The sequence below is a fragment of the Equus przewalskii genome, chromosome 3, assembly GCF_037783145.1.
Source record: "Equus przewalskii isolate Varuska chromosome 3, EquPr2, whole genome shotgun sequence".
NCBI lineage: Eukaryota > Metazoa > Chordata > Mammalia > Perissodactyla > Equidae > Equus > Equus przewalskii.
The window spans coordinates 38,314,944-38,340,866 of NC_091833.1; the positions used below are offsets into that span (position 1 = coordinate 38,314,944).

General features: G+C 39.0%; 1 protein-coding gene across 12 annotated transcripts in view; it reads left to right on the forward strand.

Moving 5' to 3' along the window:
• Nucleotides 1–25,923, forward strand: part of PPP3CA (protein phosphatase 3 catalytic subunit alpha) — a 287,898-nt gene that overhangs the window by 14,876 nt on the left and 247,099 nt on the right. Inside the window, exons 1-2 of one of the 12 annotated variants that reach the window (XM_070614188.1) lie at nt 8,497–8,561; nt 24,713–24,792. The exons of 7 other annotated variants lie outside the window; for them this stretch is intronic. The gene's annotated coding sequence lies outside the window, so the exon portion shown is untranslated. Of the gene's footprint in view, nt 1–8,496; nt 8,562–19,694; nt 20,094–21,991; nt 22,075–24,712; nt 24,793–25,923 lie in introns of those variants that run through there. 4 more of the 12 variants (XM_070614185.1, XM_070614187.1, XM_070614186.1 and 1 more) reach the window with 4 other exon arrangements.

Below are 25,923 nucleotides of genomic sequence, written 5' to 3' on the forward strand. Positions count from 1 at the left end.
CTCTCCAATGTATTCCAATACAGGGTCTTGGGAGCAGGGAGAACATTTTTTATTCATATGTGCATTCTCAGTGCTTCCTGGGTTTGGTCTATGTAAAGTTGACTGAAGTAAACTGAACTACTTAAAAATCCCAACGATACCTTTCAGGCTCTGTATTTATCTCTGCATGGAACACTCTGGCTCATTATTGTGTCCCTCTTCTGGGTAACACTGATCCCCTCAGGCACAGCTGTCTGCACTGCTTCTTATACTTTGTACATGCTACAATGTATGACAAATAATTGCAGTAAATATTCTAAGTGTGAAATCATTGAGGGCAAGGCCTTATCTGTTCATCTTGTCAGTGCTCAGCATGATGCCTGGCACGTAATTAATCTTGTGTTTTCCTTCCCCCCCCCAGCAAACAAATCAACTGGAAAAGATATACCTGTTCGTCACAAAAACATAATGCTATTAGTACTTCCGTTATTTCCCCTTCAGTATTATACTTTGTCTTCACGTAGCCCAAGTTCCAGTGCCCGTGACTCGCCCGTGACTGCTCCTCCCCCTCCCTGGGCATCTTCCTGTAACCCTGTAAGCCAGGTCTCCTTCACTCTGGATTTTGTAATTATTTTATAAAATGCTTAGCACCTTAATTAGATTTAATCTTGCTTACTTTGTCCTCTGGTCCTAGTTTTTTTAGTTGTTTTATTTAAATCTCTGGATTCTTTTACCTCTTCCTTTTAGTTATTTGCCCCAATTTATGTCCTGGGTAGATTTGCACAGGCCTTTATGTAAGCCTGGCAACCAAATGAATTTTTGGAGCCAGTCAGTTTGGATGAGTGAGTTCACACACCTTTTTTTTAGGTTTGCATATGTAACATGGGAAAAAATCCCACCTGTGTTTATCAGAAGCTGTGGCTTCTGCAGGAAAAAAGGGAGGTGCTTGAGTAGCTGTCGTCTTTGATCTTTTCCTCGCCTAATTGGTGTCTTTTTCTATGGCTCTACTTTGGAATGATACATCTTTTAAAAATCCTCAATGCATTTGCCTACCCTGAGATTTATTTTAATCTTTTTTTTCATTTCAGGAAGTGCAAGAAAGGAATTTTCCAGGGATAATGATTAGAGAGCTGGTGTTTTTGTTATTGGCGTATGTTTTGTAATACATTGTTTCACACGATTACAGTTAAAGAGAATACTCGGCTAACTTGTCACTTGCTTTACTTCTCCATAGGATCTTGCTCAAAGTAAAAAAATAATAAAGGGCCTTTATATTTTTTTTGAGCTTTCTATTCTAAAAGTGTCAGTGACATTAATGTATGTGCCCTGCACGTGCCTCGGCTGATTTGGTCCTTCTCGCGGCCCGGAGGCTGGCGGGGCTCAGTGGTTCCGGGGTCGCAGTGCGAGTAAGCCGTGCCACAGGGATCTGGACTCCCAACGGTTTCGACTCCAGGTGTTGGGCGTTTCCCACCGCGTATGTTGAAGTGCACGTGAGGCCAAATTCATTAAGTAGTATCAATGACTTGATAGAAAGTAGACTGGTTTGGGGGTTTGTTTTTATATAAAATATTGTTGCTTCTGGACGTTTTACTGGAACATCATTGGCCTTTTCTGTGGGAGAAAAATCTCACACTTTTGTGGGGCAAGCATTTCTGCTTCCTTTTTGGAAATATGTAGCTGAGGCTCACAAATAATGAGAGTGGACTGTAAACGAGGCTCTACTTGGCGTTACTGGCCGCCTCATAGTGGTACAAGACAGACTAACCTAAAACATGAAAAGAAGTGCTAACTGTGGGTTACACAGACAAGGTATTTTTATTGGACCTTTAGTTTTTCCTCTAGGTTAAAACTATGAAAAAAAAATCTAGTACTGGCTCCTGTGTATGCTGTTGGCCTTTGTTTGAGAGACTTTGCTTTTTTATGTTCATTTTCATACTTTTCTCACTAAAGCAAATAAAGGAAGCCACACATAGCTGAAGTGAAAGCCACTTCAAGGAGACGTCACATGAAACATTTTGAGGAGGGAGTTATGTGGTTTCATCGCACCATTTTAGATGCAAATGCGAATTGTTTTGAGATCAGAATTTTTCATTTACCACTTATAACTATTCCGTACTGTGACGAATGTGTAGGACTAGCCCAGTTGCACTTAGACTGATGTTGTAATTATTTAAAAGAAAAGAGTGATGATTCAGAATTTTAATGCTTGTCTGGGGCAGATGATTAGAGAAGTTTATTTCCTTGTTCACATGACTGCTGACTGCACTTCTGGCCCACCTGAAGCTGGTCTGAGCGCCTGGGAGCAGCCCCGGGGCTGCAGTGGTTGCCGGCCGGTGGCTCCGGCCAGGCCGAGGGTTTAGCACCTGGGGAGCCCCTGAGTCTGCACGTTCAGGGAGCTCCCGTTTCCGGCTGGGGCTCCGGCTTTCCTTTGCCTCATGGTTAATAGCTCTGTGTGTGGGAAAATTTCTTTGCTAGAATCCGCTTAGGTTCATATTTTCTTTTCCTCTCCTTTTCTCCCCTTGTAACATTTTTTTGAACCTTGGACTTCAAATATGACTTTTTTTTGGTGGTGGTTTAAAGGTGTTCATAGACACAAAGAAGAAAAAATTTGAATAACTTTAGTTCTTAAATAGGAGTACAACCAGGGTGGTTTCTTGACAGTTCTTGTTTTGTTAATATATATATATATTTATTGAAATATAAGGTATTTCATGGTCTGCAAAAACAAAACAGACCTGACAACTTTCCGGCCGTGTGTGTGTGTTTTAATTCTTGGGCCAGACCTTGCCTGAAATAAGCTTTACCTTTTAAGGAAATTGATACTCAGATATGATTATGCCTTGTGTTTACTATTGCACACATAATTTATCATTAGGATAGGAAGACTATCAGCTAAGTCTGTATTCAAATAGGAATATCTAAGTACGAGAACCAGTGACGAAGCATCCCATTCGTTCCCTCTCTGGACCGTGTGAGAAAGACGTAGGAAACAGGCTCGGATACTGATTTTATAAACGTGGTCTGAACTCGTGTCCTAAGAGTGAGATTGTAAAGTGGAAGATGAGCAGAGAGGGTGCTGCTTTTGAGAATTTCCCCAGGAATACGACTTCTGCGCTCACTTCGCTGTGGTTGCTCTTTCTGGAACTCAGAGGGAGGCTGACGTGTGGTGTGTTCCTGGCCTTAGGACGGAAGAGGCCTGTGCCCTTGGAGTCCCATTCAGTCGCAGCGTTTGATTAGACCTCCCTTGGAATGGACGTCCTGAGACGCAGTGTGCCACTGTTGCTTCATAGTCTTAAAAAATGGAAATATGCATAGTTTTCCGTACATCCACTATTTTTAATAATTTTTCCCTTTCACTATGCTAAACGGTATACTATGTAATTGTGTACTTTCCTTCTGTGCAAGGTTTCCAACTATGAGGCTTTGTGAATGATTTGACTTCTGGAATGATAGAATTGTCTTCAATAACGTAAATTTTTAGATGATTATGTAATTATGTTGTTGTTACGTTACTGATGATAAAGGTACCATCAGTCCTTATTTGAACTCCTGTCCTGTGAAGAGAGAGCACCAGAAGTGATATTTTGCTTTTGATTATTTGGCATGTATTCAAGACATTACTTTCCTTCTGAGCTGCTATCCCCGGCTGCTGTTGGGAGATGTTCATTAATGAGGGGAGTGATTTGGAGGAAAAGCCGTGGTACCTATAGTCAGGGTGATAGTGTAGCAGCTGCAAGTGTGTTTGGCTGTAGGTCACCCTTACTCGATTTGTGTTGTCATGCAAGAAACCTTTTTATGCATTTACCTCAGGCCATAGCATTCTGGAAAATTCAGTACACATTACTTGTTGCTGTTTCTGAGGGAATCTGGTCTAGAATGTTAAGAAAGGTAATAGAAAGGGCTGAAATAGCAGGATGAGGGCACACCATCTTCAGTCTTCACAGACCCACTTGTTTCTGTTTTAGAAACACTTTCCCATTCTTTTTGCTTCTCTTTAAATTGAACCCTTTTGGATTAAAATTAAATTTATGATGTGACTTGCTTGGTGTCACTTATTTTTTTAATGCTATTTCCTTTAACTCCCATGGTTATCTTTGTGAGGTGGCTGATATGAAAACCTGTTTTATTGAAGAGTGGTCTGTGGATCAGAGAAGTTAAATCATTTGTTTCTGATCACAGAGCTAATCAGTGGTGAAGCTGAGATTCAAAAACAGAACATTTAAAAATTATGTTGAAAGATTTCAGATATCCATAGAAGTTGAGTGTCCCACCGGTTAATCATCGAGACGTCCAGATTTCACTACAGTTGCTTTATCTGTTCCTTTTTTCTTTGCTGAAGTATTTTAAAGCAGATCCCAGACATCATGTTATCAAATGTGCAAATTTTGACTCTGGGGTGAACGTTTTATCTCTGTACCAAATGGTCTAAATATAGGAGAGAATGACATAATATGAAGACTGTAAACAAATAGAAGTCATATTTTTCTAGAAAACAAATATGGTATCCGCATTCAGTTTTCTTGATATGGTAGTCATAATTTACTACTCATTTATTAATAAAATAGTAATGAAATATCTAATACTTCTTGAGTACTGATTCTGGGCTAGGAACAGCCCCTCTTCTCAGTTCATTTAGTTCACAATAACCCTGCGTTCTAGAGTCATTTCTTGTGGGTTCGTTTCTTTTTAAAAATAAGTATCTATTTACATAAAAGTGGAATATTCTCCATTGCCCTAAGTTGGAATATCTTTTCCCCTCCTCCTCCCCTTCATATTAGTTACAATGATATGTCGACGGAGGGATAGGAGGTTGCTGCTCAGAAGTGTAGGCCATAGACCAGCAGTGTCGGCATTGCCTGGGAGCATGTTAGAAATGCAGAATCTCAGGCCATGATCCAGATCTTTTGAATCAGAATCTGCATTTTAAATAAGATCCTCAGGAGATCTGTGTGCATGTTAAGGTTTGAGAAGCCCTGGATAGCATTTAAAAATGCCTCCCCAGCATGGCTGCACATTCCAGTCACCTGGAACACTTGTAAAGCTCCCAGTACCTGGCCCTGACCAATGATGTTAGACTCTGGGGGAGGCCCCAGTATCAGTTGGGGTTTTTTTGAAGTCTCCCAGGTGATTCTTAAGTTCAACTAGGCTTTAAAATGCACTGGTTTAATAATTTCCATTCTGTTTCAGCTACTTACCTCTGAACAAAACATTTCATCTTGTAAATCATATATTGAAAATGATGCTGTCAACATAGTGAGAATGGAAGATGAAAGAAATTCTGGGTTTGCACTTAATCTTTTTGGTGACGGTAATTCACTGATAACTCTGTAGACAGTAATTCCCTTATATGCAGGACTGGGCTTCCTCATTTTTCTTATCCTTCCTTGGTACTAGGGAATGAAAATGCTGCCAACACTCATTGCCGATTTTTGTTCTGTTTTTTCCTTCAAGTGAAGAAGAATTATACAGAGGGTGGCAGGGAGATATGGAATAGCAAATGGATAAAAACTGGATTAGGAGTCATTAAATACATTCATGAGATTGCACTGAATAGGAGTCTAAGTATTTTAACTTTGTTCTTAGATTTTTTTCCTGTAAGTACATGGACGTTTGTTTTTCTTTAAGTCAGTGACTTCAATTCCAGGCATATACTGTTCATTCAGCTGCAGTTACTGAGTGCCTCGTGCATCCACATGGACAAAGTAGAAGAAGGCACCTGAACAGTGGAGAGAAATGGAGTAGTCATGTGTCCCTGACTCTGAGTTGCATGTGGTGGAGTGCTTTAGAGCATGGGCTCTGCAGCCCAACTGCCTGCATCGAATCCTGGCTTTGCTGCTTATTTGCTGTGTGACCAGGGACAAGTTAATTAGGTGCCTCAGTTGTGTGTGTGTTTTTCTTTAAGTCTGTAAAATGGGGTAATAATAGCACCTACCTGTAGGGTTGTGGCAATTCAATGAATTAATCCATATGTAAAGCACTTAGAAGAATGCCTGTACCAAGACAAAAATCAATGATTGTTGGAGAGGATGTGGAGACAAGGGAACCCTCATAGCCTGCTGGTGGGAGTGCAAACTGGTGCAGCCACTATGGAAAGCAGTATGGAGATTTCCTCAGAAAATTAAGAATAGATCTATGTATAATCCAGCTATTCCACTGCTGGGTATTTATCCAAAGAACTTGAAATCAGTGATCCAGAAGGTTTATGCACCCCTGTGTTCATTGCACTATTATTCACAATAGACAAGACATGGAAGCAACCCAAGTGCCCTTCCACAGATGACTGGATAAAGAAGATGTGGAATGCATCTGGAAAGGAATACTACTCAGCCATAAAAAAGACAAAATCGTCCTATTTGCAATAACATGGATGGACCTTGAGGGTATGATGTTAAGTGAAATAAATCAGACAGAGAAAGACAAACACTGCATGATTTCCCTCATATGTGGAAGGTAAACACATGGATAAAGAGAACAGATTAGTGGTTACCAGAGGGGGAAGGGGGTTGGGGGGTGGGCAAAAGGGGTAAAGGGGCACATATGTATGGTGATGGACAAAAATTAGACTACTGGTGGTGAGCAGTCTATACCAAAACAGATAAATAATAACATACACCTGGAATGACACAATGTTATAAACCATTATGACCTCAATAAAGTTACTGGGGAAAAAAAGAAAAACACCTGGCACATAGTAAGTGCTGGGTAGGTGTTTGCTGGTAGTGTTACTGTTCTTAAATATTCCCTACCTCAGAGAGAAAAGATGGCTTCTGTATGAAAGCACACACTCTCCATGTAATGCTTTCAACATTTGAGAGAGACTTTAGGTTAAAACAGGATTTTTGTTCAGGGAAATTTGGGTCCCTGGTCAGGGCAGGGACACAAGATGTTCAGACGTATATTCTGACTCCATTTATTCCTCATCACTTTGGGTAGATGGCTTCATCCGTCCAGCCTTGACTGACATGGGGGTGAGTGACACTGCCACAGGACATAATAACCTTAGTTTGTTGAAGTACTTTATGTTCCTTGAATAAGAGGCACTGAAGAAATTAAAATGTTAGTCTTTAAAATTATTGCTTTCTCAAAAGCCCTGTGGTAGCATGTTTGAGTAATTTCAAAGCTATTCATTAGATTAGTAGTGTTTGATAGGTTGGTTCCATTTGAGGCATGGCTTTAGACATAGAGGAAATGTGGCTGACAGATGAGGAGGCAGACACCGTAGGCTGGGGTCACTGAGTATTGGAATCCTCAAACGGGTGCTTCATGGGACCTGAAGATGCCGTTATAGTTCAGTGCCTGGCTAGACTTTTTTATTTCACAGATGGTGAAATTGTGGCTGAAATGGGAAGGTTTTAATGCTCTCATGAGAAATGCACATTCTGTTTTTACTTATGTTTGATACTTTTCTCATGAATACATTTTATGCACATGTGTACATATATGTCAAGTGTAGGAAAAGTAATGTAATAGCTACATGGAATATTTTTCTACAGTAAAAGATTTTTATGTCCATTTCTGTATCTCTTCAAAGTTGTGATATCAACAAAATATATTACTTCTTTATCACAGTGATTGCATGCATTTTGGAATAGACTGTGATATCTTTTTATGGGCAAGATTAGGCATGTTTTTGTTGGCATAGAAAAAATCACTATGTGAAGAGAGGGACTACTGCTTATTTAACATTTAACCTGAAAGTCAAAATATATTCGAAAGGGCTCTTTTGACAAGGGTTCTGAGTCAGAAGCATTAAAGGACAAATGAAGCCGGGAGTTTTATTCCTCCCCAGGGCTGGCGGAAAGGGCCCCCTTCTGCAGGGAAATGACTATACATGGTCGTTACCGTTAAGACATCCTCTCTTGCAACAGCTCCCGTTTCTGGTTGGTCTGTTTTTCCCCTTTTTTCACAGTGTTGCTGCTAAAAACACCTTTCTTTGCTGTTTGACTCTTTGCTTTCCTCTTGTTTCCTGCGTACACTTGCGTTTTCTTGCTCTCTTACCAGTAAAGCTTTGTGCTGCCTTCGTCCCAGGCTGCTGGCCTTAGTTTTCATCTTGTTATTCCCATCTTGGGGGTTGTTCACTGGTACTTGGTATCCTTGGAAGGGTTCCCTTATTTCATGCCAGAAGACAACAACAAATGAATCCTGCTCCTTGGTCCTTGTATAGTTACCTTTTTTGGGAAGAAAATTTAGAGAAAGAAAATTGAAAAAGAAGCTGTACTCTTCAACACTGAAGATGGAATGACATTCACTCCCACTGATGGACTTTTTGGTCCCTGCTCATATTTTTAAGCCTTTAGGGTAAGGATTGCTTTTCCTTGTTAGTGATGTAATAATGCATTCCATGGTAACACCCAGCACTCCTTTACTCTGAAATGCTCTCGTATTTATTTTTTCAAATAAATGTTTGTAGTTTCTGAATAAAAAGTGTAACTCTGTCAGTCACTTGTCCCAGAGGACCTGTGTTTCTACTGTTTATTTCGGAGTTAAAAATGCATAAAGAATAACCATGTATGGACAGGTTTATCTCTGTAGGCCTGCTGTCCTGGAGGCTGTTGAGAAGCGTTGTCAGCTGTAACGTCCAGGTGAGGAAAGAGAATCACAGCCTTGGATCCCACAGGTCACACTGGTGGACACAGAACGGGATCATGTCTGCTGTGTTGGATAAGAGGCTTTGGAGAGATAACAGAAATCCATCACAAATAGCTTGTCTAGTACCTGGAAATCCCAGGCATGGGTTTGCTGTAAACACACGTTCAGGTTCTCTTCAGGCCTCTGTGATGGTGTGCTCTTAGTTCACGGCTTTTTCTTGTTGGAGCAAATCCAGACTTACATGGTCTTTTCACTAGAGATCTCAGAATAGGCCTGACCCAGGATCCATCAGAATCCACCTGCCCTTCTCAAGATTCCAGCTGGATTATAGGCCCGCTCTCGTATCAGTGGTTGTGTCCAGGTCCAACAGGCTGGCCTGTGTACAAAGTAATGATGGCCTAGCTGCAAAGTAGAGTGTTGCTCGTTGAGCTAAAGATTAGAATGAAGGTATAGCTTTGATTTTGTCATGTTTTGGTCAAGCTCTTGTAGCCTGAAGCATTGTCCTTTTTCTACCACAAATACATTTGTTTCTAAGAACCGTGACCCATTGCCTGAAATCTGAGCCGTCTCCACTGTAGGGAGCACATGGAAATAGTATCTCTCTTTTTTTTTTTTAATATGCCGTTGAAACTATTCTATGGCTGTGCTCATGTCTTTTTAAAATATCTTCATTTAGTACCTGTACTCTTTTCATTTTTTGAGGAAGATTAGCCCTGAGCTAACATTCGCTGCCAATCCTCCTGTTTTTGCTGAGGAAGACTGGTCCTGAGTTAACATCCATGCCCATCTTCCTCCACTTTATATGTGGGACGCCTACCACAGCATGTCTTGCCAAGTGGTGCCATGTCAGCACCCAGGATCCAAACCTGTGAACCTCAGGCTGCCGAGGCAGAACGTGCGCACTTAACCGCTGCCCCACCGGGCTGGCCCCTAGTACCTGTACTCTTTTAATATCAATATAATATGTAAGTGAACAATTTAGTTTTAATTGATGACATTTCAGGGAAGCTGTTTTTGGGTAGCTTATAGGGAATGCCTCCCTTAATGCTAATACCTAATCTCAAATGTAAAGTCTTTTGATCACAATTTGGGATAGGTTACTTCTGGATTTTTAAAAAAATATACTACAAATGTTGTGGGAGTAAATTCTTAGTAGTTTCCATAAGGTAGAATACTGTGTCCTGCTCTTGTTCTTAGATTTAATGATTTTGTGTACTCCTGAGTGAGGTTAGTGCATACAGCTTGTAGCGGTCTGGAGATTTGTGGGATTGGTGGACACTCAGTGTGTGCTCGTGGCTGTGAGTGGGCCTTGACTGTGGTCCCTTACTGATTTGTAGCCTTTCCTTGGAGGCATGCCAAACAGCTGCAAACCAGTAGTCAGAATAGAAGCTTTGTCACATTTTAAATAGCATATCACTAGCTTTAAAATTTTTTTTGACTTTTTAATTTTTATTGTTTCATAGTTTTTAATTTTTGAGGTAACATTGGTTTATAACATATGAGTTTCAGGTGTACGTCATTCTATTTCGACTTGTGTGTAGACTACTTCATGTTCGCTATCCAAAGTCTAGTTGCCGTCTGTCCCTGTCCACATGTGCCCCTTTACCCCTTCTGTCCTCTCTCCCCTCTTCCTCTCTGCTAACCACCAGTCTATTCTCTGCATCTGTGTGTGTGTCTGTTGTTGTTTTTAAGTCTTCTACATGTGAGTGAAGTATGCTTTCTCCATCTGACTTGTTTCACTGCGCGTAATGTCCTCAGGGTCCATGTGTGTTGTTGCAAATGGCAAGATTTCATCTTTTTTTATGGTTGAGTAGTATTCCGTTGTGTGTGTTTGTATGTATACACACACACTACATCTTCTTTATCACATATCACTAGCTTTTAAAAGTGATGATGTAGTTTGTTCCTCCTCTTTTTGGGGGCTGCGTTACTGAAGGAAGGTGAGGTACCTGTCTCTGCTGTTCCTTTTGTAAGACAGGCAGCTTTTTTCAATCTGGTATAACTCTGAGAGAGTGTTCTTTGCTTTGAAAAGCTCAGTAGCTCATAAGAAATTCTCTCAATGTGTGCCTGCTTTTAAAGTAATTTTTCTCTCTTCATTATGTTCTCATTTGCTGCCAATTTAAAACTTTTTAACTTTTTAGTCGAGAGGTTGCTTGTCTGGCAGAAATGGACCTAGTCTACCTTGATAACTGTGGAAGCCTGTGTAGAACAATTTAGGAATAAAGCGGGTTTGGAAAAAGTGAGGCTCTCCAAACTGTCACTGTGGATTTCTTGGATTCCATGTCCTTCTGCGTAAAGTGACATGCGAGTACTAATGTAGAGACAGAACTTGGCACTATCAGAATCCTCTTGAATTTATAGTGGATTTTATGTTCACGTTGAAAACAGTCAGAGAATGCTATTAGGTTAGACTCAAGCGTGAAGTTTTAGACCCCAACTCTGAGAAACTTGGCAAATGTTAACCTCTTCCCTCTTTAGCTGCAAATGAAAACTTTAATGACTCGGTCAATGAGACACATGTATCTTATTTCTGTTCTTGGTGTCTACTGTGTATCTTTATGTTAGTACTATGTGCTGGATGTACAAACAGCAATTGTTGCAGTGCTATGTATATGAACAATCCAAAAAATATGATTTTAATAAGCCTAATAATTTTACTAAGGCTCCTAGATTAATGGTTTAAGATTGCTGGGTAAGCCTGATGCCTGCTTCTTATCTGTTGATCTAACCTAAATCTAAGCACATCGTTAGTAAAGCGAATTTGCTCACCACTTCCATGATGTCTTTCAAAAACATTTCATTATTTGAAGAAGAGTGCATATTTCTCTGTATTTTCTTTCATGGGAAAATCATTTTTGCTTTTTTAAAAAGATTTAAAACCTAAAGTTCTTTTTCTGAAGTGTGCTGTAAAGTTATTTCAAAGGAGTAATTTAATTAGTGCTGGGGTTTTCTGACGCTAGGCCTTAGATGCAAATGTCACTAGGTTATTTCAGGAGTTGAACTTTTTTCATACCATTTAGTGGTTTAAGTTTTTCTGAATCCATTTCTTAAAAATGCAAATCCAGGATTTACTCCAAAGCATGCACGTATACTATTATTTTTCGTGGGCAATTTATATTCCAAAATTGCTTTGATCTGTTTTTTGCTACACTAAACAGTTTTTTAGAAACTGAGAAGTAATAATAGAAACACTTGTGAAGTGGTTGTGTGTGTCGAGTATTCTTCCAGCCTATTCTTCATGTAGCAGTTGAATATTCAGAACCACTCCAGGAGATGGGAACTGTTACTGTTTCCATTTTACAGATGAAGAAACTGGGTCCCCGAGGGAGTAACTTGCCCAAGGTCACACAGTTTGTAGGTGGTGACATTGGCATCTCAACCCAGAGGCTGTGTGTAGCTCTGCAGCCCCCCGTCAGCTGGGGTGCAGTGTGCCTCTCAGAAGACTAAGACTGTCGAAACTGTCGGCAGATGGACCGAGGTCCGCAAAAATCCAGTTTATTAAACCGTGTTCTGTGATTTCGAAAACAGTGGACAAATAGTATTGTCAGTATCCAACTGTTACTTGATATGACAAGTAATCCCATTGTATCATATGTATTTTGATAGCACATTATGTTTAGTTTCGAGCCTCACATTTTAATCATGATCCATGGAAATCTATCTAAATCTAAAGAGTGACAGAATATACTAAAACACATAAAATAGACCCATATAAAGAGCGTTTGAAGAGGCAGAGAATGTTTTGTCTAGCATTTAAGATTATGGAGAGGTAGGAAAATTCATTTGTCTGATAACTTTTCACAGATACATGAAATGGAAGGAAAAGTTTTACTATCTCGATTATGGATTGAGTTAGTAGAAATTACATCACTTTCCCACTGGAGAGATCAAAGGGTTGCAGGTGTGTGTGGTTGTGTGCGTGTGTGTGCTGAGGCGAGGAGCCCAGACTTCAGGGGTGGCACGAGAGCTGGTTTTCCTTTGCCAAGGACTGCGTGGACGGCTCCGTCTGGCTGAGTGCAGTCAGATGGACTATGGAGACGATTCTGGGAAGCTGGGAAGGGGTGAGAGAGAGGAGATGGGAGAGGAGGTAGGGAGCATGCCATGCGGGGTGCAGAATGGGGGCAAATAAGGAGAATTTCAAGGACATTGCTTTGTTATGTGTGAAATGACTCCCTCGTTTATCTTCTCAAAAACGTTTGTAAAAATCGACTGGTTTTTGCTTAGTGCTTTTGAAGTTATGTTTGTATTTTTTTCAAGTGCCTCATCATGGAAGCCTGGCTTCTAGGAGAAAAGACTGACCTGTATGTGGCAGCAGGGACGGAGCAAGCCCGCTCACATTTGCCTTATAGACGCACAGACTCCTGGTGGTGTTCTAACCGCTGATGTATCTGGAACATGTTGGAGGGTGGTTGTAAATCTACGTAAAGACTTGGCCTAGGTTACGATAGTCATTGATACACCTGTGAGGTTTGATTCCTTATCAATATTTGCATTTTCTCCTATGTTTTCTGTTATTCTTTCATGATCTCTGGATATTAGAAGAGTTTTGGGAGATAAATGACCATTTAATCTCACCGGCACTCCCACTGGTAGAATTTCTCATCTAATCCAATGTCCTGTGTTCCAACCCTGGAAAAAGATTACCATTTACAAAATAAATCCCACTTGGTTTTATCTGGTAGACCCAGTGATTCTTTGTAATGTAAATATTGAAAATAACTTCCAAACATGTAAACTGCATTTATCCATTTGATTGCTTAGAGTGAAATGAATCCAGGGGGTAATAGAGTCTACCTAGGAAGTAGCACTTGGTCTGTCAGTCTCAATTATCTCTGATTTGCTTGAAAAATTTGATAACATAATGAATAAATTGGAGAATATATGCACATTTCTGTGGCAGGTTTATTTAGTTGCCTCCAGATATCCATTCTTCCCTTCCATTTTAGTAATAATAAAACTTTGGGTTTTAGCTCAGCACTTTGCTGCCCAGGCAGAAAACCTACCTTTCCTGGACTCCTTTGTAGCCAGGTGAGTGCATGTGACTAAGTTGTATCTAGTGGGAAGAAGTTTAAATAGTGAGTGTTACTTTGCGACGGGGCTGTAAAAAGGAAGGGCAACACATTTCTTTTCCTGATTCCTTCATCCTGCTTCCTGGAACACAGATATGATGGCTGGAACTCTGACAGCCATTTTGGACCCTAAGGATAAGAGTCACACTATAGAGAATATGGAATAGTCATCTAAAAGGAGTCTGGGTCCTTGATGACTTTGTGGAATTGCCATAAAAGTCTGAATTACCCACCTTGACTTATTTTCTATGAGAGAGAATTGAACTTCTATCTTATTTAAACCATTGTTATTTTGAGTTTGTCATATGCAGCTGAATCTAATTCTAGCAAATATAATTTCCTTCCAGTACAAAAAGGCCAGTGAATAGGATCTTTCTTGGATACTTTATTCTCATGGGCATATTTCTACATCCTGAATGACAGACTCTGATTCCCACATGTAAATGTCAGTGAATAACCAGAGGCATCAAAGTACTTATGGGGGAAAAGCATGAACTGGATTTCAGATTCTGATTATATCTTCTTGGGTAAGCTGCTTAACCACATTGAGTCTCAGTTTCCTCTTCTGTCAAACTAGAGTTGCAGTGTTTGCCAAAGGTTATTATTGAACAAAATGTAAATATTTGTTCCAAAGTGTAGCACATAGTGGGCTCAGAATTTACATTTATTACTTCCCATTTTTCCCTTGTCCGAAGGGATTTGAGATCATGTCAAATGGCGTTTTCCTCTAATGGCATAGAGGAAATGAAGAAGTCAGAAAATGGAATGTAGTAAGGTTATTGGCAGGAAAAAAAGTGAAGAAAACTTATGTCAGAGAAGAGGGCTTCCAGCAAAGAGCAGCCCTAGGCTGCAGACAGAACAGTGGGTGCAGAGGTCAGCGCAGTGCGAGGGAAACTGGGCTGTGAAGACCTAATGTTTATGTTTTAGGCTAGTTTCAGGGCTTTATTTACAGGCAACAGCCATTCAGGGATGTAAGTTAAGTTAGGATTTCTCTCACTGAGTAGGACTGTAATGCTTAAATGAAAGTTCAGTCAAGTCAAGAGCTAGTTGTTTCTAATGATGTTTTGAAGAAATACGAATCCTGTTGTGCTGCAGAGCAGTTTTTATCGAAGAAGAAGGTAGCAGGGAGTCTCACAGCAAAGGAGGGTGCCCTTCAGATAACTCGAGGGAACTTCGGACTGGAGCAGTGTTGGTGTTTTGCTTCCAGTCTCCTCTTGAGGTTGAAATGAAAGCTGTAGAAAGCATCTCCTAGGGATTACTTTTATTCTCTTAAAAATATATTGTTAGACATTTTTCAGTAAAGTATTTAAGATGATAAATGGCGAGGGGTATTATAATGCCATGTAGTTTTCACAGCAGAGTAACAGGCAACTTAAAGAGTTAGCATTTTGAAAATTAAATCTTTTAGTAACTTGGTTGTTAATATCTTCTTAATTAAAATGTGATAAATTAGAAGCCTAACTCCAAAACTTATTCTTTAAAATCAACATATGTTGAAATATCTACAGTAATGTTGTCAGTACAAGTGTTGGCTAGTGTAGTGCAAACATTTTTGCAAATATCTGATTCCCTTCAGTTTCTGGATTGTGTCCCAGTCTCAAATGCAGGGTCGGTGATGAAATCACTGGGCATTAAATGCACTTACAAACTGCAAATGCATTCTGTTTTCTCTCACAGTTGCTTGACAGCCTCTGCCGGGTGTTTCCTGTTGGACAGCAGTGGCCGCGTGCTCCTGCCGTTTGCCCCTCGAGGAAGCGCTCCTTAGAATAGGAGAGCTTTTGGGATGAGTGCCCCCATTTTCCATGTTCATTAGTCAGCTCTGGTTGACGTTTAATTATTCCAACCCTCATATTCACAGCCATTTAAAATTAAGTTTAATAGAGTTTAAAAAAATCCAAACAGGGTTTATCTTATATATTTATTTTCACTTAAAATTCTGTTACTAAAAAAGCCAGCATAGCCATTTGCTTATAATAAGTCATGCCTTCTTCTAGGAATTTTTAAAGTCTGTTTAATGGGATTCCTGAGTGGAAAGCTGTGCAGTCTGATGTAAGCTTCCACCAACATGGGGTGCTGGTCTCCCACACTGCTGAGGAGGCTCGCTCGGAAAGTGTGGGCTGCCATCAGAACAGAATGGAAACTGAAATTAGGAGAAAATTGTATAAAATCTCCGTGTGTGCTGTGTTTGCAGATGTCAGCTATACAAATAGGAACATTAATTTGAACCTTTAACAAATGACCCTTCTAAAATGTGATACATCCTGGACAAGAAGATGACTCTTCCTTTGTTTTAAGTCAGAACCCCTCTGGTATGTCCCAGAGGTTAATTCCGTATATTGGATCCTCTGAGAACGCAGAATTTCTTAGTATTAAAAACTAAAAGAGAGATTTTTCTAATAGAATAAAATGCGTTCCCACTTGTGGAATCTTTTGTAATAAAAAATGATGGAACTTCAAGAAAATGCAAGAATTTGAGAGGTTTGTAAGGTGAAGGATTTGGTTAGATAGGAAGAAGAGAAGGGAAGAAGAAATAAACTCTTGAAAGTGTATTAGAATGCTCTCTCCAATAACCTGTCTTATGTTTCAGTTTATTTATTTATTTTTTTGGTAAGGAAGATTGGCCTTGAGCCAGCATCTGCCAGTCTTGCTCTACTTTGCTTGTGGGACACTGCCACAGCGTGGCTTGGTGAGAAGTGTGTAGGTCTGCGCCTGGGATCTGAACCCACAAACCCCCGGCCGCTTAAGCGGAGCGCATGACTTTAACCACTATGCAACCAGGCCGGCCTCATAAATCTATAATTTTTATTTAAATTGAACAAGATCTTTCAATCAAAAAAATGTTTATGCCTACTTTTACCATACTGAATTTTGTCATGGATTTTATGTGTTATTCTCAAGTAATTTTGTTTCTTTTTGATTAAAGTAAATGCTGTTAATTTGCAAAATCAAACATAAATTCCTTATTTCTTTTAAAATGGAGTTTTTATAGTTTACTTTCAATATTGTTCTCTCAGGACAACTATCACTCTTTTTGAAAAAGTTTGAGTGGTTATGTGATTACATTAATAATTCCTGTGAGCCAAGTTGATCAAATTAGAATAGAGCTTGATAATCATTATTATTGGCTACTAAAAATTTATGGTGTTTGATTTAAGCCTTATTTTTATTTTGTAGCATTGTATTAGTTGTGAGAGATCTAAAAAACCTTGGCAATGACAAACAAACTAGTATGTAGAAACACAAAGTTAATCATGGAAAGCTTTTCTTTTTACTTATACAAATATAATTATCAGTAATTTTATAGTTGAAGAAAGTACAACTGGCATGCTTTGGTTAAACTTGAGTAGATGTTAGGTGACTTGATAGTTGCTTGAGTTTTCATAATTATACTTAGCTAAGCAAATCTTTATTTATATATTGATCTTTTTATATAGGACAGGGAATATCGAATTAAAAGTGTTTGAGTCTGTTAAATCATTAGTATAAATTGATAAATACATACCTTCTTTTTAAAAATAGAGTAAAATGTAGCATTTTTTAAAGTATTTTTTCTTACAGGATCAATGTAAGAATATTCTGTAAAAACACTCAATTGTATTACATGTTAGAGAAGAGGATCTCTTTGGGTTGATTCTGACTGTTACCCATCCTTGTGTAGACTCCAAAGAGAATCAATCAACAGGGTAAAGTCTGTTCCTTTCATGCAGGTACATCTGGATTTCTGTTTTGTGTGTGTGTGAGAAAGATCGTCCCTGAGCTAACATCTGTGCCAGTCTTCCTTTCTTTTACGTGGGGTGTCACCACAGCATGGCTGATGAGTGGTGCTAGGTGCGCGCCCAGGATCTGAGCCGGTGAACCCCGGGTTGCTGAAGTGGAGCACGCGAACTTAACCACTACACCACCAGGCTGGCCCCTGGATTTCTTTTAAAAAAAAATGTACATTGGAATTTTCCCAGGGCCCTGCATGGCAGATAAACGTTTTTTCTTTTAGCTTCTTTATTTTATTTTCAGGCAGGGCCACCTTTCTGTCTTTGTAATTAGTATTCCAGTTAATCATATTTAAGCAAACTTTCCCTGAGCCCTAGAACAAGACAAAGTTCATGGGACTGTGAGGGACCCCCTCTCCCCAGCCCACACACATTTGCCTTTCGGGTTTCATATGTTTATATGAAACCTACATCACAACATAACTACTTCCGAGCCTGGCTGCCTCCACTTCAGAAGGATTATGTTTCCTGTGTTCTGTTATTTATGGGTTATTGTCAAGTGGAAAGCTGTGTCGGTTGACAGTATCCTCAGGAAAGAAGCCTCTTGCACCTGGAAGCCTTGGGAAGCACCAGGATTACACCTGATGTGGGGTCTCTTTTCCTCCTGTCTGTTCCCTTAGTTCTGTAAGTCGTAGATGACAGTGGCCTCGCTCTCGAAGTGCAGAGAGAGCGTGGCAGAGGAGGGGGCTGGGGCTGCGGGAGCTCTTGGTATGGCTTTGGCGTTCTTTTTCTGGGAAATAACATCCTCTTGCTGATATGAGCGTTCTAATCTCGTGTGTGTGCGCATGAAATTTCACATCTCAGAAAGTAAGCTTTGATTGAATAATGAAGTGTTTTGTGAATACTAAAGAAATTTTTGACTAATATGCTTTTTAGTAAAAATAATTCTGAAATATTACATTCAAGGGGATTTTGTGAACATTCTATGTGCCAGGTATCACGATAATAAAACTGTAACTTAGTACACTTTATATCTTGGATGATGATGGTAACAAAATATTAGGCTTCTGTGGAGCAGTTTCTCCCTTCCCATTTTAAAATTAAGGATTACTTTGGCTCAGGTATAGTCATTTTGGAAGAAAATAATTTTTAAAAATTCCACTTGCATGGCATGAAGAACTTTGAATGTGAGAAATGCATCAAAATCTTGATAAGTTACTTTTAATTTCACATTCCAGGCCAGACTTTCGGAGTATGAATCTTTAAGGGCACAAATAGGAGTCCCTGTGACATGTAGACATGAGTCATTGCAAGATGTATTGTTGAGTTGTTTGGGACACACCCAATAGATGAAAAGGCTGAAAAATGGGTGAGATGTGATTACAGAATTCTCCCTTTATCACTTAGTTACCTGTGCTTTCCTCAGCATGAATTAGTTTTGGATAATAGGTTCAGTAGTTGTGTAGGAGGGATTCTTATTGTGAAGTGGCAGTGTGTGTCCTTTGATGAAAACAAACATCATAAAATTGGAGTATAAGATTTTTAGAGAAGAGAAGTGTATCTTTAAAGAAGCAGTGAGTGCTTCGGGTCTAACTTCATGGGTTCCTTTGGTCTGTGGAGAACCCTGAGCCAGTCTCAGCTACGAAGGCAGGCCTCGCATACCAGGCGCTGCGTGGCGAGTGTTGGCTGCAGGCAGCTCTGGGAGCTTTAGAAATGTAGACACAATTCCAACCCAACACTGGCATGTAGCTGACCACGTTTCAACCTTTTTAACACTGGACCTGTTAGAACTACATTTATAATCAAGGGAGGGAAGTCATTTGTTAGGAGCAAATGGTTTTATGAGTTCACTTCTTTCTCTGCAGACGTTTGAGTTCCACTAAGAAGGTTCGTTTTCAGCTGATACGTCAGCTAAGCACGGTCACCTATCTGGTTTCCTAGGTTTGTGCTGCCAAACTACATTCTCAGAATTGTTTCGCAGAAGTAAAAGCCTAACAACACTGGAAATATGGCAATTATTCATCCTCATTTCAACATACTCTGTTTGCAAGTTCCCGCGGATCAGGAAAAGCGAGGCTGTAATCACAGCATTGACTGGGGCAAAAGTTTACAGGGCAGACTCTGTGCCCTCAGACTTGCTTGTTTTCCGCATAATGTGGGGTCATTTGTAAAAATATGGTATGCCAACAAAATCTGGTTTTCTTTGATTTAAAATGAAATTAGAGCAGTGATGTCTTTTAATTCCATTTTAGATTGTTTGAGTGTGCACCATGGTCTGAGTTGTGTGCTTTGCTGGGAAAGTCATTTGGCATTTTGGGAGAGCTGCGATGCCTCCAGTGCCGGCCCCCGCAGCAGTGCTTGAGAGGAGGCGAGAAGAGGTGGCGGGTTGCTGAGACGCTGACACGTGCTCACGCCCGGAGGACAGAGCCCCCTGCCTGCCCTCCGCTGCCCCAGCCTGAGACCTCACGCGCACTCTGCATCTGTCGTGCTTATCTGAGCCGTAGCTCTCACACTTGTCACATCTAAAGCTACAGGGGATGACAATGACTAAACAAGACGAAAAGAAAAGAAATGAGAGTGCGCCTTCACAAAACAAGCAGTCTGCGTGAGCTCAGGGGCTGGGTTTGCTCCCTTAGTCGGTAATTCCGTGCTGCTTGACCCCCCAACTTCAGAGGCTAGGTCAGAATGAGATCTGCAGCTCAGCTGGTTTACTTTCTGATTTGCTCCTGCTGAGTGTTTCTCCTTTCAGGTTAGAATACGAGCCTTTTTGTGTCGTCTGTCCTTTAATTCTTCTGAGAAGAGAGGATGGTAGTGGGTGTATAGCTCATATTCACTTGCTTTTTATGTTGCTCATACATCAATTACTGTTGGTTGCTTAGTGGAAATTTTTCTTTCACCCTCATTTTGGCTTTACCTCCAAATGCCTTCTTCTGCTGGCTGAAATTTAGCCCTGTAATTTGTGGCTTTCCGGACAGGGAACCTCCGTGGTCAGGTGGAGGAGGCAGGCCGAGTTCCAGCAGTGGAGTGGTTGGTGTTCCAGACAGAGAGCTGACTCTGGAGCGAGCGGGGTGGGGGTGGGGGGTGCGGACACGGTGAAAGTTGGCTTCTAATTCAAGCCTCACTTGAGGCAGTATTTTTGCAACAGGAAAGTGTCCTCTCTAATTAGCTGCCCCAATATGCAATTAGATTAATGACAGCCAGCCGATTTAGAAACCTCTTCCAGAGTAAGCTAACCAAACAATAGGTGTTCCAAGGACATGACCGAGAGCTAATTGTCCTGCCCTAAAGGATTTGTAGCGTCACCTCTTGTGTTTGTGGTAGACTGCCTCGTGCTTGCGAAGACAAAGCACAGTCTCTGTTTTGGGAGGCAGAGTTAAAACTTTTTCCTCCTGAGGGTGTCTCACTGGGAAAAAGAATCTATGAAATATACTTTTCCAGTACATCCTCTGCTCTCAAGGCATGTGTAAAGCTTTGAAATTAACTATTTTAGTTGTAATGAAGTTCTCAGGTCCTGGAGATGGATGTATTTCCATCATTTAAGATTTACTGAATATATGATCATTTTTGTGAACCATGAAAAACACTTAGAAAACTATTTGGTTTTTAGGCTGGATATATTTTATTGATAATTAAGTATATGTTCTTAAAAATACTTTTTATACTGTTACAGATGCTAGAAGAAGATATGTATAGAAGTTAAAAACTTTATCATCATTGATTTTTTTTTCTAAACTCCTCTGAAAACCTTTGATAACCTGCTGTTTTCTGCTTTTGAAGTAGGAAGATTGCAGCAAATTATTTCATTCTGAAACTGCACTTGAATAGAAAGTTTTGATATTGCTAATCTCATTTCATCCTATTCAAAGAATATAGCGTGCTTTCACCGTTTATATGAACGAAGGATAATTGTTATCATTTCTCTCCATACTTGGTCTCTAAGAGCAGTTTATTCTAGGCTTTCTCATCAATTAGCCTGGTCCCAAATTAAATCATGGAAATAGGTTGTTATAATTCATATTTTAAATATTTGTTGTTTTTCTAGAAGACTTCATTTGTGGTTAAAAGTAGCCATTTAAGTTTGTTTCACGCCTTTTCCTGAGGTGTGAAACACACTAATTCTGTAAAATCATTTCCATAAACCATAATTCATGGGTGCAGGCTGTAGTACTTTGTAGTGGAGAAGTATTCTTTGTTTCTTTCAATCACTTCTTAAAAATGTGACTAAAAATGGTAGAGGATGACAGGATGGAAGAATAACACCTTTTGTGGTCTCAAATAGTTCAATTTTTAAACATGAGCTTTAGGGTTCACAGGAGCAAAGCAATTAGTACGAAGCAGCTAAACTACTTGAAAATCAGGCAGTTTTTCTTGCCTGCATGCTGAGAAACATTTTCAGCCATTCCACACCACTGGCATCATTTGGTCTGATTTCAGATAAGCAAAGTAAATAAACAAACTCTTGCCCAAGTGGGAACTGGTTCTGCTCTTTGTTGTTCTAGCTCTGCAAAGCCTGACTGTCTCTCCAGCATCTTTGAATGGGTCCCATTGTTTAGTTATTGTGCTTTTCACAAGTGCCTGTCACTTCACCCTTGTCTTACCAATAGCTTTCTTCTAAAGTGGGTTGACATTTCAGTTAATTTTCAATGGCCTCAATGTTTTCCCTTAAATTGTGCCAGACTGCTGGGCCTGTTTAAAGTTAGAAAGTCTCATATAAATTGCAGCATATAAAAGTAAGTAACGTTTGTTAGAGATTTTTAAATTTTAAATTTGTTTTCCTATTTAAAAAGTGTAAGGTCAAAGATAATTTTTCCTTTCATATTCTTTAATTACTTGTATTGGTAAGTTAAATAATAGGGTTTAGAGTTTAGAACCTGTAGAAGTTGTAAGTTTTTATCTTAAAGCCTATTAGATATGTAAATATATACATTTTAATTCATTTTTGAATATACTATTGTTTAAAATTGTAAAATAAAGAATTTAGAAGGTTGATCAATGGCTTCCTTATCTAGAGGAGCAAAGTTGATGGCTCTGTACCAGTTACTATGTTTAGATTTTTATCGCATAAATTTTAAAAACCATAAATGAAAACTTTTTTATCTGTAGAAATGAAAGTAAAAATGAAACTACAGGAGAATGTTGTCCTTATAGCAAGAATTGAAACTTACAAACTACAGGGCAGTATTGGCACAGAAAGGGGCATCATTAGGCAAAATCCAGAAACAGGTTCTTGTACATAGGATAAAATGACATTTCAATTAAATAGACAAAGCGTGGATTATTCAAAAAAATATATAGCATAGCTTTTAGCCTTATTCAATATCTTACATAAAAATAAATTCCCAATATATTAACAGCATAAATAAAACTAAAAACCAATGATTAAATAAAAAATATTAGGAGAAAATATAGGAGAATATTAGTAAAACAACCTGATGAAGGTGGAGTTTGTAAGCTTGCTAAGAAAGTTTGATTCATAAAGCAAAGATCAACAGATTTGGTTACATGAAAAATAAAACATTCTCATTTGCAAAAGACACCACAAACAAAGCCAGAAAAATATTTGGTAGGCAAAAAATTAATTGTTATCTAAAGGGCTTCATATGGATAAAAAGAAAAACAAAACAATTTGGAAAGGATATGAAAATTAGGCAAAATGCAGACATGGCCAGTGAAGATTTATCAATATGTGCAAACTCATGAGCTGTCCGGATAAGGCAAACAGAAACAATAAGCTGTCATTTATCCCATCAGATTGGTAAACTTAAAAGGACTTATAATTTTTAATGCTGGTAAGGATATGAGGTAATTGACATTTTATATATATATGTTGATAAGAATGTGCATTTTTAACACCTAAGATGTGCTTACTCTTTGTCTCAATGATCCTATCCTAGAAATCCATCCTATAGAAAGTACCAGTACATAAGGATGGAATACAAGGGTATCTGTTAATAACCCATATGTTAATGTAAGTTAATTGTTCAAAACGTATTTTTATCAATTACAAAAAGTCAGTGAAAGTGGCCGGCCCCGTGGCCGAGTGGTTGAGTTCACGCACTCCACTTCAGTGGCCTAGGGTTTCGCTGTTTTGAATCCTGGGCACGGACATGGCACTGCTCATCAAGCCATGCTGAGGCGGTGTCCCACATGCCACAACTAGAAGGACCCACAACTAAAAATACACAACTGTGTTTCCCGGGGCTTTGGGAGAAAAAGGAAAAATAAAAAAATCTTTAAAAAAAACAAGTCAGTGAAAACTGTTTGAATCAGTTATGGTACATTCAAACTATGGAATATCATGATGCTGTATTAAAAATAGTTGGTAGATAGCTATACCCTTAGAAAAATGTACATGATATTCTTTAAGTGCACAAAGGAAATTGAAGATATTTATGTACATATAAACATATGATCCTGTATTTTATATCATTTTTGTTAATTAAAAACAATCATCCTATAAAATGCATACATTTGTATATTTTGGGGTGCACATAGAGAAAGTAGGGATATTTCCCTTGGGGTGGGTTAATGTGAGATTGTTTGAGAGGTGGAGGTGAAAGAAATAGGAGTATCTATTATATTTGTATTTTAAAAGTATCAATAAAATTTTTAAATGGAAATTTTGACCATTTCACTTTAAGGAAACATGGTATTTTGACAAAAGTCAGAAGTACACATTTTATGAACAAATTATTACTGAATTTAGAGGGGAATATACAGAACTGTAGGTTCTGCCATTGTGCTTTCTTCTCTTTTTGACGCAGTCCCAGGGAGATTGAAGCCCTTCTTGATTATGAAACATCCTTCCAGGGTTTCTTAACGAAGGGATGAATTTTGAAGTCAGGTATAGCTTTGGAGAACAGTCAAACTAAATTTAATAGCCACTCCTAATTTTCAAGTGAGACAGACATTTGGCCCTAAACTTTGAGCTTGCTTCCTGCATTTAGGTTATAACTCTGCCTCAGTGATTCAGGAGGCTCTTACTGTGGGACTCCTAAAAGGCAGTGGCTGAGTGCCCAGCAGCTTTCGGCTTGTCATGGTGGGCTCTGTCTTGCTGACATAGGGCCAGGATAAACTTAGTTTCTGAGACTCAGTTTCTCCTTCTGTCAGATGTGAATGATAATCTTGAGAATTAACTGGTTAGTTTTTTTAGATTATTTGAAACTCTCCATAAAAATATATGGTAATGACAGACTTAGAGATGGCACATTCTGTTAATTATCTTCTTCTTAGTAGATGCTATAACAAACAGTCGTTACAGATGAAGAGTTATTTATTACTCTGTGGTGGTATGCTAACTTAGAAAAGTTTGTCTTTGCTTATGGGATTATGTAATACTAAGCTGCTTATAATAATATATCATTGCAGCTTGATCTTCTCATAGTGTTAGAGCCAGAAGGGACCTTGAAGATGAGGCTGCAATTCATTTTAAAGAAGATCAAACTGAGGTGAATTCCTTGTTCATTGTTACACAGCTGGTTGACGACAGCTGGGACTTCATTTGACAAGATGCTAGGAAGTATTTCTGGTGTAAATGAATTAGTAAATTCATCTCTTTCCTCTCAATATAGGGTTCTTTCTATAGCATTTATACCTTTTACTTAGTATGTCCTTCTTGTCATACATGGAATGAACATTCTTCGAAAGTCTAGGTAATCTCAGCCAGTGTGGTTACTATGGAAAAGAAAAGCAGTAGCTTTTTTAGAACCTGGGTAGCTTTGCTTTCATTTTTACTTTTTTTCTTTCAAACTGAAATTTCTTTAGGATGTTCTATAAACTGTATTAAATGGACCAATTGTTGCAGAAAACATATATAAGTAATATTTATTTGCATGTTTTATTTTAGTTGGACCATTATCTAGTGATTTCCTTTGAGTTTATATATAATTAAAATATATATATATATGTATATAGAGGCCAGCTGTGGTGGCCTAGTGGTTAAGTTCAGCGCACTCTGCTTCAGCAGCCCGGGTTTGGTTCCTGGTCATGGACCTATACTGCTCTGTTAGTGGCCATGCTGTGCTGGTGCCCCACATACTAAAAAACACAGGAATATTGGCATGGATGTTAGCTCAGGGCAAATCTTACTCAGCAAAAAAAAAAATTAAAAAATATATGTATTTTTTTTTAAAAAATAGAAAGTTATTTGAAGTAAGCACCAAATCATTAGGTATATGTAAAAGTACAAGATAATTTTTTAAATATGTAAACCATCCTTTAAAAACCTGAGCAGGATTACTTTTTCCAGAAGTGAGCATGGTTATTGCATTAGTTGTGTGAGGAATGATCCAGAGCATTGGGTGACCCATACACTAATTTCATTGGAAGCACTTGAGTAGGGAGGCCCTACTATGTAACAGGCAGTGAGTGTCATGTTGTTTTTGATATTCAATGAATTGAGCTTTGTAGTCTCAGTACGTTTTGGACATTTCAAGGCATGAATGCTTGCTTTATATGTCATCAGAGTTTGTTCTTATATATATATTTGAGACATTTTCTATATAAATGTATGTATGTGTATATGTAAGTTTATAGATGAGAGTGTGTATAGATATGTTTACCATGTTGGCATTTGAGGT